General features: G+C 36.8%; 1 protein-coding gene across 18 annotated transcripts in view; it reads left to right on the plus strand.

The window, feature by feature from the left end:
• LOC124251199 (prothymosin alpha-like) overlaps nucleotides 1-12,534 on the plus strand; it is a 269,250-nt gene that overhangs the window by 48,168 nt on the left and 208,548 nt on the right. For 16 of the 18 annotated variants that reach the window (XR_006891696.1, XR_006891694.1, XR_006891689.1 and 13 more), the window contains exons 2-3: nucleotides 2,936-3,035; nucleotides 7,700-7,850. The exons of 1 other annotated variant lie outside the window; for it this stretch is intronic. The gene's annotated coding sequence lies outside the window, so the exon portion shown is untranslated. The remainder of the gene's footprint in view (nucleotides 1-2,935; nucleotides 3,036-7,699; nucleotides 7,851-12,534) is intronic. One more of the 18 variants, XR_006891687.1, reaches the window with a different exon arrangement.

Here is a 12,534-nt window from a genome sequence, read left to right on the forward strand (position 1 = left end):
AGCTTTGGTAGTTTGTGTCTCTCAAGGAATCTGTTCATTTATATAGGTTGTTGAATTTATCAGCATAAAATTCTTCATATTTTTTTATTATCCTTTTCCTATCTGTAGGATCTGTAGTGATGTCACCTCTCATTCCTGATATTGATAATTTGTATCTTCTTTCTTTTTCTCCTGGTCAGTATGGTTAGTAGATTCCTGAGAAAAGATTACCAGGGATAGGTGGCCGGCCCCATGGCTGAGTGGTTAAGTTTGCGTGCTCTGCCTTTGGTGGCCCAGGGTTTCACTGGTTTGGATCCTGGATGTGGACATGGCACCACTCGTCAGGCCACGTTGAGGTGGTGTCCCACATGCCACGACTAGGAGGACCCACAACTAAAGATATACAACTATTTACTGAGGGGATTGGGGAAGAAAAAAAAAAGATTGGCAACAGTTTTTAGCTCAGGTGCCAATCTTTAAAAAAAAAGGAGGATTGGCAGCAGATGTTATCTCAGGGCTAATCTTCCTCAAAAAAAAAAAAAGTAATAGAATTAAAAAAGATTACTAGGGATGAAGTGTTATTTCATAAATAAAATGATAAAGGGGTCAATTTATCAAGAGGTACAATGTTTATGTACCTAATAACAGATCTTCAAGATATATTAGGCAAAAACTGATAGAAATGCAGGAGAAATAGACCAATCAGCAATCATACTTAGAGGTTTTATCACTTCTCTCACTCATTGATAGAACAAGGAAACAAAAAATCAGGAAGGACATAGAAGACTTGAATAACTTTATCAATCAAGCTTCCCTAATTGTCTTTTATAGGCCATTCCACACAACAACAGCAAAATATGCATTCTTCTCAGGTGACTATGAAATGTTTGTCAAGATAGACCATATTATGATCTATAAAACAAATCTCAATAATTTAAGAGGATTCAAATTGTATGAAGTATGTGTTCTGACTTCAATGGAATTAATTTAGAAATCAATAACAAAAATATGAAAAACGTCTCAAATATTTGGACAAAACAGCATACTTCTAAGTAAGCCATGTGACAAAGAAGAAAGCAAAGGGAACTTAGAAAGTATTTTTAACTGAATAAAAATGAAAGCACAAAATAACACAATTTGTGGCTGCAACTGGAGCAGCGCTAGAGGAAATTTATGGCACTAAATGCCTATATTAAGAAAGGAAAAATAGTCTCAATGCCGTGACCTCACCTTAAGAAACTTCTACTTTCTGCCTTAGAAGGAAAAGAGAGAAAATTAAACCAAAGCTAAGCAGAAAAAAGGAAATAGAAGATAAGAGCAAAAATAATTGAATAGAAAACAGAAAAACAGAGAAAAACAGTTCCCAACGTACTCATGAAAATTTATTTTAGGTATGTCTCATTTAGATAGCATCTAGCTGGATTTTTAACCTGGCTTGAGAGTTTATCTTTTTAAACAGGCTTTAAACTTATTTATATGTATTATAATTATAGACACATTTAGTCGTATGCCTGTCATCTTATATTTTTCCATATATGCTATCTTGTTTCATTTTTTCCTTTTCTTTTGTCAAATATATAACTTTTTACTTCAGCTTTTTCCTGCTCCATTAGTTTCTATAATGTTTTGGGAATTATATATAATTCCTATGGTGTTTTTTTAATAATCACATTCAAATTTATATTTTTATTCAATGTCTAAAATTAATTATTGTGTATTTATTACTCATGTACAAAACAAGAATCTTAGCATACTTCTCACTTTCTCCCATCCCATCAGTTTCTATGTTAGAATTATCTTGGATTTTAATTCTAAATTGTTATATATTTTGAAATCAATAATTACTTAAACTAAATTATCAGTTTTATTAGTTTCTTTGTTTAGCACTTTTTTTGTCTGCCATGCCTTCCTCCTGGTCCTTTGTGTTCTTACCTTTATTCTAGCATAATCACCTTATATGTTTGTTGATCTCCTGCTGGATGATGGGTGAAGGCTCACTTTTGTATCTCTGGAACTTGGCCTGTAACAGATGTGTTGTAAATGTTTGTCGAATGAATGTAAGTCCCGCTGCTCCTTCTCAACCCTCTGCTTTGATTTGCTTCATTGTGTTTTTAGGTTACCTCCTTCTTGGTTTAGATCCTTAAATGGTACCAGAACTACAAGGGTATCTTCTCTGTGTTGGGTGCATCACGGGGACATCAGAATTGGCAGGAAACAGATGGGACTTAGGGCTCAAGGAGATCTCCTGAGAGGAGGCATGTTTGCTCTGCCATTTGACCCTCAGTCAACTGCTGAAATTTATTTCCTTAGACATTTAAATGTGTGGTGGCTCAGAGTACTTTACAGGGTTGAGATGGCAGAGGGATGGAACACTAATGGAGGAGCAGCTATGCTTTGAGTATTCCAGATATGAGAATGCAGGAATCATGCATCTCAGGTCTCAGATATGGGAGAAGTCTTCAGATGACATATCTATTTATCTGGTCATACAGTTGGAATATGAGACTCAAGGCAGGATCATTCCATAAAGATTATTATTGACTGATTTGTCTTGCCACGTTTTCATTGTCATTCAGAGGGAAAAACACCATAGTGCATGGAGAAATATTCTACGAAATCCTAGATGTATTGGAAATTTACCATAAGCCTACATTTTACATTGACTAAATTTCTTTCTATTACTTCATTGCTCAGGATACCACGCTAAACTTTTTCCTCTTTTGGTTACACCTTTAAGGCGTTTATTGGCTATTATCATGAGTCCCTAGCTAACTCTGTTGTCGTTTGGCCAGACAGTTCGTTATTAATTTTTACTTTTATTCTCTTTATCTCTTTAGTTCTGCCCTTTTTATTTCTACTTTCCCCCTCTCTCTCTGGCTTATGTCTACGTAACTCCAGGCTTTGTTCCACCAGGCTTAAGAGAGTTATTTGAGCAGTCCCTTTTGTTTTCCTTAAGATGGAAAGTACCATCAGAGACCAAGAGCAATGTTGACACAGAGGAGGAGAAGATAGGACACTCACCTGAAGCCTACACCAGAGGGGATCCTGCAGTCATGGTGAGGGGCTACAGTAACATGAATCCAAGCAGCACCAGGATGGTCCTGCCTCCGTTTCCTTTCCACCTTTCCTTCCCCCGCCCTCCTGAGTCTCTTTGGAACCTACCAGAGCACACAAAGTCAGGCATCTGCAGCCTCAGAGAGTAACTCTGATTTTCTTTTCCTAGTGATCACCAACACTTACCTTCACCATCAATAAGAAGAGACTCAGGAACAAGACAGCCAGGTTCAGACTTTCAGAAGGAGGCTGAAGGAATATGGTGTGTGTGTGTGAGAAAGGAATTTTGCCGTAGTCGATGTTGAGGCCTGCAATTAGTAGCCTGATAGTTGACTTCTTGCCTTTCTCTATGGAGTGCCCAGTCTCTGAACTATGTAAAATATTCAAGCGTTTAAAATCTACACTCTCATGAGATTTCACTCAGAACAAGCCTTTATGAATATTCATGTTGAAGTATTTAGCCTCAGGGTGTGAAATATTAATCTCTTACCTGAGTTTTACATCTAATTCTTTTTCAATGACACAGAGAAAAATTAAATGTTACTTGCCACCAGGGGCATCATTAGGACAAGCTCTTTAGGTTAAAGCTCTAAAAGAATAACTCACAGTCTTAATTTTTTGCTATTTCCCATCACGCAACAGGAAAAATTTACAAAAGCATTACCATATTTTTGTTCAGTTGCAACTTCCTATCTATCCAGATTTGACAAGCAAATAATATTAAAGGTCAATTTCTAAGTAGTGAATATGAGCAATCCAAGTTATTTTTTTGTATTAGATTTGTTCTGAAGAGCACATGTCTAGAGATGACAGTGCTTATCAATAGAAACTATGAAGAGAGATGCACTGCGATGAATAAGCCATGAAAATAAGTCCTCTAAGTTGAGCAGGAGAAATTAAGAAAGAGTACTGCGTTACATTTCTATTGTGCGTGTTTGTTTGTATTTTGTTTTTTGGTGGTTCCTTGAGAACTTTTTCCTGCAGGGGTGGGATATGTGAGGAGTGGAGGTAAAAAGGCAGCTGAAGGGTGATTTTTTAATTTTTTTTATTATAAAAATAAGTATTCATTGAAAAAATTAGAAATAACAGATAAATAAAGGTACAAAATACTTCTGAACCTAACACCAGGAAAAACCACCACTATAATTTCAATTTCTTTTATTTAGTCTTTTAGTCTATATTAAAAATTCAAGTATATACATTTTACAGAAGCAGAGTCACACTGTACTGTTTTGTAATCGACTCTATTTCAGTAATTGTTATGACAGTTTTCTTGGCATCATTTTAAATAGTTGCACAGTATTCCATTATATGGATGTATTATAATTCATTTAAATAGATATTTTAAATATTTGTTAGTTTCCGATTTTATGTTATTACAAATGGCATTTCAGTGAACATGCCATTCTGAAAACTAAATTTCTGTGTATATCTATTATTTCCTTATTCTTAGGATAAATTTCCAGAAATGGGATTGCTTGATTGAATAGTATGCATATTTTAGCACTTTAGGTATATATTGTCAAAGTGCCCTCCAGAAACTATGTACCAGTTCATGCTTCTACACCTTCCGTAAAGCCGGTCATTATCATGAAAATATATATATATTTGCTAATTTTATAGGGAAAAGTTAGTAACTGATTGCTTTTAATTATAACTGATTTACAATTCCACCTTTATCTCATATAAAGTATATACTTTTTAAGGGTAATTTCTTGAGGAAGAGTCAAAGAGCAAAGGAAAATTTTCCTCTCCTTTCTGTTGGAAGGAGGTAGAATCCTTTCAAAAGAAATGTTTATTTCGTGTGAAGGATTAGTAATAATTCCATAGCTGTGACAGTCACTGCAGTCTCTCTTGAGACACAGATCTTTTTCCACATCTTTTTATTGTAATTAAATTCAATATGATGAGATTTTACTTGGATATAATTCAGCAAATTTACATTTAAAAAACTAATTGGGAGTTTGTAGATTGATTCTATCCCAGGAGTCTAATGATTGAAATAGTCTGATTCAGGGTTAAAATTGAGAATCGAATGGGTGGTCTTGGGCATAGGCTAACAGGAATAAGTAGATGACTTTCATGTCTTGGGTTTAATCCTAGCTGGAGAGAAGAATGCCAGATAGCATGAGAGGATAGTATTTGAACCAATAAATATTATTTATATTCTTCTAGAAGAATTGCTATTATAATAATGAAAATGTTAGTTTGGGCTAGGATAGTCACTAATAAAAGTTCACTAACATATAGATGGATTGGCCTCACTAGCTCAATTTTGAACTCTGCTAAAAGGTTATATCCATTTATTTTGGCAGCTTGGTTGGAAGATCAGCCTGGGAATTGGGAAATCCAATGAGAAAATGTAGCCTGGAGGCATCTTGCTTGTGTCTATTTATGTAAATGCTGCTGGAAGTCTGTTATCACTCCTGCTTACTACTGGGATTTTGGGAGGTATTGGGCAAAACATGATATTAGACGATCCATTTTATTGATCACTTTTGTTCTAAGAGAGTGATTACTCAAGATAACCATTGTTTCTGTTACCCCTTATTCACCTCTTTTAATCTTTTTTTCATCTTCTCCTGTCCCAAACACCTTATTGCCAGACTAAATGTACTAAAGAACATTGAATTCACTGAATTATATACAGGTCATATCCTATCATGCCAAAATCCTGTTGCAAATCTTGAGTGGCTGCCCTTGCCTGTGGAATTACTTAGCCATCGTTTATCTGCCAATCAAAGCCCATTGCAATAATGGTCATTGCCTGCCTTTCCGGTTTCATCTTTCAAGATTCATCTGGTTTTGTACCCTGAATAGAACTCTTGCTTTCCTACTTTCTTGCCTTGACAAAAAACCCGAAAACTTCTCTCTCAACCTGGAATGTGCTTTCCCTTCAAGACCCAGAACATATATTCCTGTCCCTGACTTCTAGTTGAAATGATTTATTTCCTCTGACTTTCTATGTATTTTATTCATACTCCCTTTAAGACAGTGTTGATTACCTTCTGCCTTATTTTATAGTGGTTTATATACTTGTCTTAGTCCTATTATAGATTAAAAATTGCTTGGGATAAGGAAGTGCATTTTGTTTCCTTATTTTTGAATTCCTTGTAGGACATAGTACAGTGTGAGTGTACATTAGGTTATCAATAAGTGCTTAAATGAAGATGAATTGAGAAATTATTGGCATTCTTATTATTAATGTAATCGTGTGTGTATTTAATTATGATAGATGGTAAATTTTGATGCCATCCGGAACTTCCAATTTCTGTACATAGAAACAAAGACTGCTCTTTTTCAAAGACTCTGCTAAATCTTTTTTGTAAAGGCAGTTTGAAAAACTTTATTTTTTTAAAAACAATTTGGAGGGAAAATTTCCAGTCTTATAAAGTAGCATGCAAGGCTGATCTGAGAGATGGCAGTGAACATAAAGTATGTGAATTTTCTTTTTGCCCAATTTCTTGATTGTATCAAGGCCATGTGCCACCATCCCCACGGAATTTAAACCTCAGGCATTTTTTGGTTCTCTTTCTTATAGTCAAGCAGTCACTGTACTTAATCTTTTTAGACAACAGCTTGTGGATTCATTGCCTCCCCTCTAGCTCAGCCTGAATCACTTTAATAACCGCCTCTCTTTCTCGAGCATTCCCACTCTCAGGGCGCTGGAAGCAGTCTCTTCAGAGTCATCTGCAGAAATGTCATCAATAAACCCCTACCCAGACATCACTCATGGCTTCCTATTGATGAAATCCAGACTCAAGCCTTGCAGTCCATGCTCTGAGTAATCTGGTTCCATTCTACCTGGGCGACCTAACTTGCCTCCTTTTGTGAAAAAGGGTACTTTTTCCCTAGAGAACCATATCTTGGAGATCTTTCAAATCCAGCATGCTTAATTTTTTTGTAAGCCATCCCCATTTTGTGCTGCAGGAAGCAGATTTCTCCCTTCCTTCTCTCTTCAAACTTTCTTTCTCTGGCCAGGTCCTATTTCCTCCCCAGGAATTCCCTGATGTTTCAGCCTCCCCTCTCTGGCCCATTTATTATTGTCTGGTTTGCCCATTTGGGCTTTGTTGCCCAGCTGTTGCATGTACCTGGTTTCCCCTGATAGATAGCCCTTGCACATGGTTGGTACTTGGGTAATTGTCTAATGATATAAGGTGAGAATCAAGATTTGTGCTTCTTTTGTGTTGCCCTGGTGCTTAGCCGATGCTAGGGAATACCCGGTGAACATTTGAGGGTCTTTAACTCGGGGAAAATTTCTCTTTACAATAGATCATGCTGCCTTTCAGAAGGTTTAAGACATTTTCATGATAATTTTATCAATTATAAATTTTTCTTTTCTTCTGCCCAACTTACAAAACCCTTAAAAAAAACTTTGGGTTTTACTGAAGCACCTTTCATATGATAATTTTAGAACACATGATAAATAAATGAAATTTAGCATCTTTTTGTGCATGGCCAGGGTAGATTTGTGCCTGAACCACAGTGTAAGTTGGCCATTGGTTAGAGCTGGGCATTGAATGTAGGGCTCAGGACCTCCAGCCTGTCTCCTTGTGTCAATTTAAACCAACTTCTACAAAATTTCTTTAAAAGCAACCTAAAGCAACTTGGGGATTCTCTGAGTTTACAGGAGTTAATGATGGGATTTGTGTGTTCTCTGTTGCAGGCTGGTCCAGCCCAGATGATAATGTGCAGTGGCAGCCCCCAAAGAGAGAGATGATGGCCCACTGTCTGAGTAGGAGGAAGGAAACAGGATAAGAGCTTTCCGATGGCCACTTTGAAAAGTCTGCCCTTTCTCTTTCTCTCTCTTCTCCAAGGTATTTAAAATGTATTTATTATACATCTAACTATTATTAAAAACTAATCATGGCAATTTTCCTCTTGTCCCAAATTAAGTGATTTCTTGCAGTCTAACACCTGATTTAGTTATTTGTTATTCAGATTTTACGTTTTATTTTGGTACAACATTTAAAAGCTAGTAAAGCTCTGTAAAGATCCAGGGATACAACCATGACAGTAAAGCACATATACCATGGAAAAGCCATCTGTAAGTTTTAAGAAGCCATCTTCATATGTATATCGACAGAGAGCTCTGTATTTTCTCCACAAGAGGGCAGGAAAGTCTGGGCCGTAAATAGAATTTTCCAAAAAATGTCTTTATGGGAAGAAGTGCTTTACTTTACCTTCTATACATAATTTTTAAAATTTCTTTTTTCCCTTTTAAAAAAAGTTCCATGAGTGGATGATTTTTAGTGTTTCTCTTATCTGCTGGGCAGTTAGTCTTCAGCTGCCCATCAATTTTCCCTCCTCTAGATTCTAATCATAGATTCTAATTGCCAGACTTACTGGTGTCAGGCTTCTGTCACCAGTGAGCAGGGCAGCTCGTTTTCATTGACTCATGATTTTAGACCCTTCATACATGCGGGAGAAAGGAAAAGAACAATGTTTTACTAGATGTTGCTGCCAGTGAGAAAATAACATGCATGTCAAAGGAAAGCATAAATCACCTAACAGGTTGGAGGCCAGTCCTGATCATCCATACACATTCATACTTTCTCCTGCTCATATTCAGTTTTATTCTTCACAGCTTCCCACTGGCTCCCACCCCCACATTGCTTTTGTCCTTTTTGTTCTGTGAGATTTAAATTATAGGCTATGCTATAAAACCCATCTAAATGTGCGATATCCAAAACTGAATACTTCTGTCTTCTGGCAATCACAACAGGGTTGGCTTAACATGTTAGGTCTCACTACACTGGGATAACCACAGGATATGCCATGAAGGGGGAGACATTTGAGAAATTCGGTTTATTTTCTTAAAAATACAATTGGGGAAATATTTATAGTATTCAGATTTGGGGGATGAATGGTCCTCGAAATACCCAGGGCCAATTGAACATTTTTTCTTTCTTTCTTTTTTTTCTAAAGAGCTAATAGACTATTTAAAAGATAAATTGTATAAAACAATAAAGCATTAAAGACTCAATTTTTGTTTAAGGCCGATAGTAATTCCCCCCTGTAGGGCATGAAATTAAAATGTGTGCACAGAACCAAATGATTGCTTCAGTACCATGTTTTTAGTGGCAGTTGTCCTCTTGAAGTAGTTAGTGCTGCTAAAAGGAAGTGATGTGGAACAATGCAGGTGGCAAAAGATTGATTCAAAGAGGATGTTTATCCAGAAAAATTAATGACAGCTACAGACATAATGGGTTGGCGTAGCTTGGTCATAGGCATGGCAAAAAGATGTGAAAAAGGTATTGTAGAATTAACATGGGGACTTTCTTTTCTTTTCTTTCTCTTTTTTTTTTTTTTTTTGAGGAAGATTAGCCCTGAGCTAACATCTGCTGCCAATCCTCCTCTTTTTGCTGAGGAAGACTGGCCCTGAGCTAACATCCGTGCCCATCTTCCTCTACTTTATATGTGGGATGCCTGCCACAGCATGGCCTGCCAGGTGGTGCCATGTCCGCACCTGGGATCCAAACTGGCGAACCCCGGGCAGCTGAAGCAGAATGTGCAAACTTAACTGCTGTGCCACTGGGTTGGCCCCTCTTTTCTTTTTTTTTTTGGTGAGGAAGATAGGCCCTGAGCTAATATCTGTTGCTGATTTTCCTCTTTTTGCTTGAGAAAGATTGTCCCTGAGTTGACATCTGTGCCAATCTTCCTCTATTTTGTATGTAGGATGCCACCACAGCATGGCTTGTAGGTCTGCTCCCAGGATCTGAACCTGTGAACCCTAGACTGCCAAAGCAGAGCGTGCAAACTCAACCACTATGCCATTGGGCTGCCCCTCATGGGGACTTTCTTTGCTTGTGAGAGGCAAGTGTAACTAATAATACTAACTCACATACTGCTGAGTATAAGCAACATGGCCACCCACATGTGCCGTTTGTTTTGATATAGCTGTCCAGAAACATACAAGTCACTTGGCACCCCTTCCTTTAAGTACCATGGCAATTTGCAGCTTTAGGAAAGGTTTACTTGAAAAATCCCTTATTGTTTCACTCCTAATTATAGATACAGATGAACACATGGGTTTAGGGAAAAAGCATTTAAACCATGGAAGCTTTAGCAGTCCTAAAAGTTGATTTCATCCTGTGGACGCCTTGTGGCTTTTTTCATAGCCTATCTTCTTTTCAAAACACAGACAGCGGGAGTTATCTGTTTTTCTTTAGAAGTAGCGTAATGGGCAGTGTGTATGTGTATGTATGTGTGTATTTATGTATAATTTATATATGTGTTTTATCATTTTTCTTTTACATTATAGCTCATTTTTGCCTGAACATAGCGTGGTTAGTCTTGGTTGAGTGAGTGATATCACAGAAATTCTGGCTTCCCTCCAATGGGCAGCCCTTTGCAGAGGGAAAAATGACAAAGTTGACTAAGAATTCTATAGCACAATGTGAAGAGGAATGTATTAAACAGATTTTACTCAAAGGAAACATGAGGAAAACATCATATTAGAAGATATATATTTGATATGTTTTTCATATTTGAAAAGAGAAGTTAATGTCTAGGAATGTCCTTTGATTCACTGGCCAAAAGGATTTTTGTTACTCTGTGCACCTCCCCCCCGACCCCTGTCTTTCGATTAGAAATGATTTATTTGCAGAGAAAAGAGCAGTACTTTGATATGCTATACTAATGTTAAACATTTATGGGGTTTAAAAATATTTATGAATGTGTAAAAGTTATTAAAGTGAACATGCTTTAGGTTACCTTGCGATCAGGTATAGTATGAATACAAAAACAGGAATTTTTGTAAAAGAAAAACAAAGAGAAAATACATATAAGTAGATTTGTAAAGTTTAATTATCTTAGGATATGTGCATGTGTCTATTATATGTATAATTTAAAATACAAAATCTTGTATAATATAGATTTAATACACATATGTACATTTGTAGAGTCATAAATTATAATAAACTTCCACAAACTCTCTATGAAAAAAAAATTATCTGGAGAAGCATTGGGCTGCTTCTTTTGGGCATTAGTTTTAGAGAAAGAGAATTTTTACTTATTCTGTAAGATTATTCAGGCCTTATGTTAGTTCATACGAAAAATATTCAGTAAGTTTACATGAAATGTCACATACAAATAGGATACAAAGATAAAGGCCATGGAATATTTCAAGTAAACCTAAAAGTAAAAGTTTCTTCTATATCTTTATTAGCTTCATTTTTCTAGAAGCACCTACAAGAGCTTAAAAGGATAAATGCCATTCTGGCAATATTAATGGCACACCTAACACAAATTGAACAAGATCCTCTTTTTTTTCCTCTTAAATTTTTCGGGGAAATCAAAGACCCTAAAATTAATTGCTCCAGAATAGCAAAGTTTTAAATCCTTCTTAGTTTTCTCTTTGCATCTGAGATTTGTAAGCATAAAATGACACCTAAAAAAAAAATCCTAGTCTTTATTTGGTCTTTGGAATAGGGGCTAGAGAGGTGATGAGACCAACCTAAGCATGTGGAAGAGATGTCATCTTCCTGCTTCCCCTTCTCACTGTCCAGGCCTCTGTAGTGGCTCTATAATCAACCAGGACCCAAACAAATCAAAGCCTCACAGGTGTCCTTTCACCGTGGGAGCTGGAGACATTCCTCGTGCAGCCAAATTTTGTTATGGACGTCCTTGTAATCTTACCTCTTTAAATTCTTTCTAGGTTATTGATAGTTGTCAATTTTTGTTCCATATACATCTATCACTGTCATGATTACTTAGTTTAGGCAGAAAATGAGTATTTCGATCCTGATCCCATTATTGGGGGTGGGAGATGAGGCAGGGAGGGCCCACAGATTCACGCTACAGCATAATACTTTAGTGTAATAGCTGTGGGTTATAAATTTTAATTATAGTGAAAATGAGTAGTACATGCAAAGTGTACTTTTTAAATTGAAATTTTAACTACGTAAAGAATCACCACGTCATTTAGTTTATCAATAGTTGTGAAAATCCATATGTTTAAAATTTACCCATTTCTTTTACTAAACCTTGCATTTCGTATTTAGTGTAGCCATTTTTTTTTTTTTAAAGATTTTATTTTTTCCTTTTTCTCCCCAAAGCCCCCCGGTACATAGTTGTGTATTCTTCGTTGTGGGTCCTTCTAGTTGTGGCATGTGGGACGCCGCCTCAGCGTGGTTTGATGAGCAGTGCCATGTCCGCGCCCAGGATTCGAACCAACGAAACACTGGGCCGCCTGCAGCAGAGCGCGCGAACTTAACCACTCGGCCACGGGGCCAGCCCCTAGTGTAGCCATTTTTGATGATTGTAGTTGATGACTATTAAGACCTGAAGGTTTTGATACTCAGAGTGTGAACTGTGGTTCTGCCACCTAGAGAAGTAGAAAATAAAGTAGAGAAGTAGAAAATAAAGATTGGGACTAGTTAAATTGTTTAAATGGAAGATATATGTAAGAGCTGTCTTCATGAAAATCTAAGTGGAGATGCCTTTGATGCAAACCAAGATGGGTTGTACCCTTCACTGAAGCACAGGTTTTACAGCATC

Source organism: Equus quagga, chromosome 13, assembly GCF_021613505.1.
Source record: "Equus quagga isolate Etosha38 chromosome 13, UCLA_HA_Equagga_1.0, whole genome shotgun sequence".
Lineage (NCBI taxonomy): Eukaryota > Metazoa > Chordata > Mammalia > Perissodactyla > Equidae > Equus > Equus quagga.